Source organism: Agrilus planipennis, unplaced genomic scaffold, assembly GCF_000699045.2.
Source record: "Agrilus planipennis isolate EAB-ADULT unplaced genomic scaffold, Apla_2.0 scaffold8, whole genome shotgun sequence".
Classification (NCBI taxonomy): domain Eukaryota; kingdom Metazoa; phylum Arthropoda; class Insecta; order Coleoptera; family Buprestidae; genus Agrilus; species Agrilus planipennis.
Genome location: NW_020442461.1, coordinates 1517307 through 1524293, shown reverse-complemented (window position 1 = coordinate 1524293; position 6987 = coordinate 1517307).

The window sequence follows — 6987 nt, the reverse complement described above, 5'->3', positions numbered from 1 at the left end:
TGAGGAGCGTATAATCCGTACAGTACTGCACGGAAAAATTGACCATTTTATCCACTACAATTGCATTGCTCAAATGTGCTGTTATTGGTACCATTTACTACTGAAAATATCAACGAGATGTTTATTTATATTTGAAGACATATTGAAGGCTTTAACGCTTGTTTTCGACTCGCACTACTATTCATGATTGAACAAAACGTTTGGCAGGTACTTATGAAAAAGTATGTTTAATGAGAGTCGAGAGTATAATGAGCTTTTTTCTCCCTACCTACGATTTTTCCAGCGAGCATCCGAGACATTGGAAGGGGCACATCTCTAGAAAAAGTAAATGAAGTATGCTAACGTTGTATTAGGTGTAACATGTATACATTCCAGTACGAAATACGTACATAATGTTGGGTTACACTCAAGAGTACATAGCTATTCCAAATATTGCTACAAACCTACCCTTAATAATGAGTAGATGCTACATGGGAAACCCCAATTTTTGATCAGTTGCTAATAGTTGTTTATATACAAATATCGCCGCAAAATCTTAATTGGATTAAAGACTGGAGAAAATTATTTAAAAAGGTTGTAGTATAAATGTATTTTTACAAGAAGTTTGTTTCTGAAAGTGCCTCCTCGTTAGGGAACGCTTGGAAATGCAGAGCTCGACATTCGCAGACATAGAGGAACAACACCCGCGTTAGGACGGCAGCATGAATTTAATTACGCCACTTTGAAAGCATTGTTTTATGACTGCTTACCGTGTACGGAGCGAAACTTAATTTGTATTCTAATTGCAGGAGTTAGAAGAACTAGAGAAACGTCGTCGCACTATCTACCACATCCGGAACCGAAAGAAGGTTAAAAAATTGTTTTTAATCAAAATAAAATAAGAAGCTGAAGACATATGTATTGTTGACACATAATTCTTACTATGGTCGGTGGGAGTTGAAACCTAACGTTTCGCCAGGATGAGTGGCGAGCTTCTTCAAATGTCCTTCCATCTTCGATCCCGAGATAAAAATGTTAAGTCTCTCAGAGCCTCTGAAAGCGCGACTCGAGTCTCTCCGGTGTCGCTGAGACTGTCGAGAAACTGTCAAAAAAAATTATTTAGCGTCTCTGAACGAGAGACTCGAGTCGCTCATAGAGAGATCCTCATTTCGTATACAGTCTCTGGAGAGACTTAAATCTCTGAACGAGAGACTCGAATCCCTCATTAAGTAGTGTCTCAATAGACATGGTTAAAATTTTCAACAAAAGTTCNACTATTTAGCGTCTCTGAACGAGAGACTCGAGTCGCTCATAGAGAGATCCTCATTTCGTATACAGTCTCTGGAGAGACTTAAATCTCTGAACGAGAGACTCGAATCCCTCATTAAGTAGTGTCTCAATAGACATGGTTAAAATTTTCAACAAAAGTTCAACATGTTTCAGAGATCCCAGTCTTCCTACGAGAGACTCGACTCTCTCAATGTTCAGTTTTATTTATTCAGTCTCTCTGTGAGAGACATCAATCTCTGAATTAACAATTTTATCGTTCGAGTCTCTCATACAGAGACTGTGAGAGATTCATAAAAACACCTAGGCAATAACTGAGAGACCGTAAAAGACTGTGAGAGACACTCTCAGAGACGCTGAAAGACTTTGAGAGACTGGAGAGACTGAAAATTTTTGTCTAGGGATGTAGGATGTGGATTCCTGTGGAAGAACCTTGAGGAAACTCACCACTCGTACCGAATTAGGACAGTATCAGTTCACACGTTGGTTGTGAAAACCATTATCAATTTGTCAAAATTCATACACTCCAAGAAACTAAATGCTTGAAATACAAGCAAATTTTAAGTGTATTTTTCATATTTGGTTGCATAGAAACTACCCATATTTGTTGTCAAATCGATCAGTCTAAATATTTCTTTTATACGCCACAGTTACCTGTGACTACTACTTGTTCACATGTACTACAATCATCATCATCATCATCATCATCATAAGGTCATCAGTCCTAAGATTGGTTGGACACGCACCTCCACTTCTTCCTATCCTGGGCTAATCTTCACATTTCCCTAATACTAGAACNCAAGAAGTTTGCTTCTGAAAGTGCCTCCTCGTTAGGGAACGCTTGGAAATGCAGAGCTCGACATTCGCAGACATAGAGGAACAACACCCGCGTTAGGACGGCAGCATGAATTTAATTACGCCACTTTGAAAGCATTGTTTTATGACTGCTTACCGTGTACGGAGCGAAACTTAATTTGTATTCTAATTGCAGGAGTTAGAAGAACTAGAGAAACGTCGTCGCACTATCTACCACATCCGGGACCGAAAGAAGGTTAAAAAATTGTTTTTAATCAAAATAAAATAAGAAGCTGAAGACATGTGTATTGCTGACACATAATTCTTACTATGGTCGGTGGGAGTTGAAACCTAACGTTTCGCCAGCATGAGTGGCGAGCTTCTTCAAATGTCCTTCCATCTTCGATCCCGAGATAAAAATGTTAAGTCTCTGAGTCTCTGAAAGCGCGACTCGAGTCTCCGTCTCTCATCGAGCCTCTCTGGTGTCGCTGAGAGAGACTGTCGAGAAACTGTCAAAAAAAATTATTTAGCGTCTCTGAACGAGAGACTCGAGTCGCTCATAGAGAGATCCTCATTTCGTATACAGTCCCTGGAGAGACTCTGAACGAGAGACTCGAATCCCTCAATAAGTAGTGTCTCAATAGACATGGTTAAAATTCAAAAGTTCAACATATGTCAGAGATCCCAGTCTTCCTACGAGAGACTCGACTCTCTCAATGTTCAGTTTTATTTACTCAGTCTCACTGTGAGAGACTCAAATCTCTGAATTAAACATTTTATCGTTCGAGTCTCTCATACAGAGACTGTGAGAGATCCATAAAAACACCTAGGCAATAACTGAGAGACCGTAAAAGACTGTGAGAGACACTCTCAGAGACGCTGAAAGACTTTGAGAGACTGGAGAGACTGAAAATTTTTGTCTAGGGATGTAGGATGTGGATTCCTGTGGAAGAACCTTGAGGAAACTCACCACTCGTACCGAATTAGGACAGTATCAGTTCACACGTTGTTTGTGAAAACCATTATCAATTTGTCAAAATTCATACACTCCAAAAAACGAAATTCTTGAAATACAAGCAAATTTTACGTGTATTTTTCATATTTGGTTGCATAGAAACTACCCATATTTGTTGTCAAATCGATCAGTCTAAATATTTCTTTTATACGCCGCAGTTACCTGTGACTACTACTTGTTCACATGTACTACAATCATCATCATCATCATCATCATCATCATAAGGTCATCAGTCCTAAGATTGGTTGGACACGCACCTCCACTTCTTCCTATCCTGGGCTAATCTTCACATTTCCCTAATACTAGAACATCCACATCCTTAACTAGGTCTACCTCTACTCCTCTCAACTCCTGTTTTTGCCTCTAATATGTCTCTGACTAGACCTTCATGCCTAAGAAGGTGTCCTACCATTTTTTATTGACTTCCATAGAGTCTTCTGTTCTCCTATTCTTTCTAAAACCTCTTTATTTCTAACCTTCTCCATCCACGGTATCCTCGTCAATCGCCTGTAACCTTTCTAACCTTTTCTTTTCCACTGCGACCACCGTCCATGTTTCGCACCCGTACAGCGCCGCGATCCAGACATACACCTTTAACAATCTTCCTCGAATTTCTAGATTAACCGTTCGCGAGCGTAAAAGTGACTACAATAGCGAATAGAAACATCGATTTGAGCATGATCTAGTTTAAACAACGATATCGTGTTTCTTTAATGTTCAGGCTCAAACTTGTTTATTATTATTAGCCGCCTTATAAGGGTATACGTAGAACGATTGCGGCGAAAGCATAAAAGCCTTCGGTCAGCTGTTAAGTTCTCGTAAAGGGGTTGTAGTGCAAACAGATGGATCTATTTTATGTCCACCATTACTTTGTAAAACTGAGTCAATATACCGGATGGTTTGCCGCTCCTAAACTGCTGTCCTTTGCAAACAACTTCAAACAATAACCACGGCACGAACGAACGTTTACTGAGAAAAAAAAACATTTCGCTGTCACATATTATTACACATTCTTTTTACGGAGCGAAGGAGACCGTCAAAATACAATTTCGACGCTCATAAAAATGCCGTTTGTATAACAACAAAATAAAATCGCAATACTCAATAAACAAAAAAGGGAAAATAAAAAAAGTAGGAGACGATAAACGAAAAATATGTTACGGGGGCCTGCCAGTGTTACAAAGGTATTTAAATAAAAGTCAATTTGCAGTCACAACAACAACGAGTTTGAATATGGTTGGCTAACTAATTTGAAAATGCTCATTCGCATATCTATCTCGCTTTACTTTAAGATAGCACAGGCGATAGTCAAACCTCACCCTTCTCACCTTTTTATAGAGCTGCATGTTTTATTTATATTTATATTAGAGACGCACCTCTAGCAAGGAGGACTTAGAGATAGCTTTAAATAAAATGGAAGCGGTACTGACAGATCAGTACTGTATGAAAATAAATAAAAGTAAAACTAAAATACTGGTATGCAAGGGAAGAAAAAGTAGGGAAAGAGCGAATATAAAGATAGGAGACGAAAAATTAGAAGAAGTGGCTGATTTTAGATACCTAGGAAGTCAGATAAGTGAGGATGGAAGGAGTAGTAGGGATATAAAGCAGAGGATAGCGCAGGGTCGTGTCGCCTTTAATAAAAAGAAGTCACTTCTATGCTCGCGAACGGTTAATTTAGAAATTCGAAAAAGGTTGTTAAAGGTGTATGTTTGGAGCACGGCGTTGTACGGGTGCGAAACATGGACAGTGGGAGCGGCGGAAAAGAAAAGGTTAGAAGCGTTCGAAATGTGGTGTTATAGGCGGATGATGAGGATATCGTGGGTAGAAAAGGTTAGAAATGAAGAGGTATTGGAAAGAATAGGAGAACAGAGGACTCTATGGAAGTCAATAAAAAATAGGCGAGATAGGTTGGTAGGACACCTTCTCAGGCATGAAGGTCTAGTCAGAGACATATTAGAGGCAGAAACAGGAGTTAGGAGGGGTAGAGGTAGACCTAGATTAGATTACTGTTCGCAAATAGTTAAGGATGTGGGCTGTTCTAGTTTTAGGGAAATGCGAAGTTTAGCTCAGGATAGGAAAGAGTGGAGGTACGTGTCCAACCAGTCTTAGGACTGACGAACTTATGATGACGATAGAGATGCATCAAACCAGTAGATAGGAGACGAAAAGTTAGAAGAAGATTTTTGGTATGGTCTCACACTTGCGAAACATGGACGTACGCGCGGTATAAAAAAAAGGTTAGAAGCGTTCGAATTGTGGTGTTACCGGCGAATGATGAGGATACTGTGGATAGAGAAGGTTGGAAATGAAGAGGTATTAGAAAAAATAGGAGAACAGATTACTCTGTGGAAGTCAATAAGGAATAGGCGAGGTAGACTAGTAGGACACCTTCTGAGACATGAAGGTTTAGTAAGAGACATATTAGAAATAACGTTCAGTAAAATTTGAAACTCGAAAATCAATAAAACATTTCATAATAAATACTTATATGTAAAATACTCTCTTCATGTTACAAATTTAATATTGCGAAATTGTTCAATATCTACATGTCTAAAAGGCTTCCAGATTTCATATCGATGTAATATTACATCCGTTCATATGTTACAATACTGAACCCGAAAGGCATTGTTTCCGAATAGTAGACATGTTAGTTCGACTGGCAACACTTGCGACAGCGACCGAGCCAACATCTGAATGTGTTTCAGATCACACCCTCATAAGCTCGAGTACCATTCTCAGAGGGTGCTTCCAACAAGGAATGACAAGCCAAGTGTGATTTAAATACTATAGAAATTCATGAAAGATAAATTTACATTATTTCGAGTACCAACTTGGAATAAATTGATGTAAATTAAAATAAATTAAATAAATCTTAAAGAAGATTGAAACTTTTGGTTGAGTAGTTATCAAGTATTAGGAATATGATAAAGACAATGCTAATCAACTCTTGCAAATACTGAAGGTAGATTGGAAATTTCTAAAATTGTCACACCTACGGGAACGTACGCATACTATGCGAACCATTTTTTACAAATTTTTACCCCTCTTCCCCCTAGGTGACCACCCGTGGTATACGCAAAGAAACCTCTAATTTCCATGTAGTAATTCATAAATATGATTTTAAATCATTTTTTGCAAACAGAAAGTTTTGAATATAGCTCCAAAAGGCGCTTGTATACAAGCAGAAACTAAATGTTTTTGATGCTTGGCTATTCGACTCTTACTGTCACTTTTTCGCTCGATAACATTTATCATTTATCATTATAATATAATATTATATAATTATAATCGTACTGACAGTTTTCAAAAATCTTTAGAAATCAATAAATCAAATTTTCATCTAATTCTCTCGACCATCTCACTTTTAAGTCCCGCGATGTCTCGAAATTATGTACTTCTAATAAATTAATTTGTTTATTTATTGTTTCTTAAAATTATCTCGAAATGACTATGAAATTTTGAAAGGATTGTTTAAACTGAAATTTCTTGTAACTTATCGAAGATCTCCGACATTTTCTATGATGCCAATCTCTACAATTATAAATGATAGTGATATATTATTAAATATTAATGGAACCAAAATTAGTAGCAAATTGAATTACAATTTTAATCTCAAACTATTTGGGTAAATGATATTTATTAATTGTAAAGTTCCAACCTTTCACACAATGGATTCGAATTTCTCATCGAATTTTACGTGTCAAATTAATTATAAGTTCAATTTTCTTCTTCCATGCAATGTGTATTCAATTTTAGCCAACCACTAAAATATCAAAACCTTGCAAAACAAACACTCTAAAACGTTTTAATTAATTTAATTATGTAATTAATTTTAAAGTTTAATTTACAATTAAACTGTGATATTTTAATAATGCAGAAAATAATGTTTAATAGATATTGTATGGAAG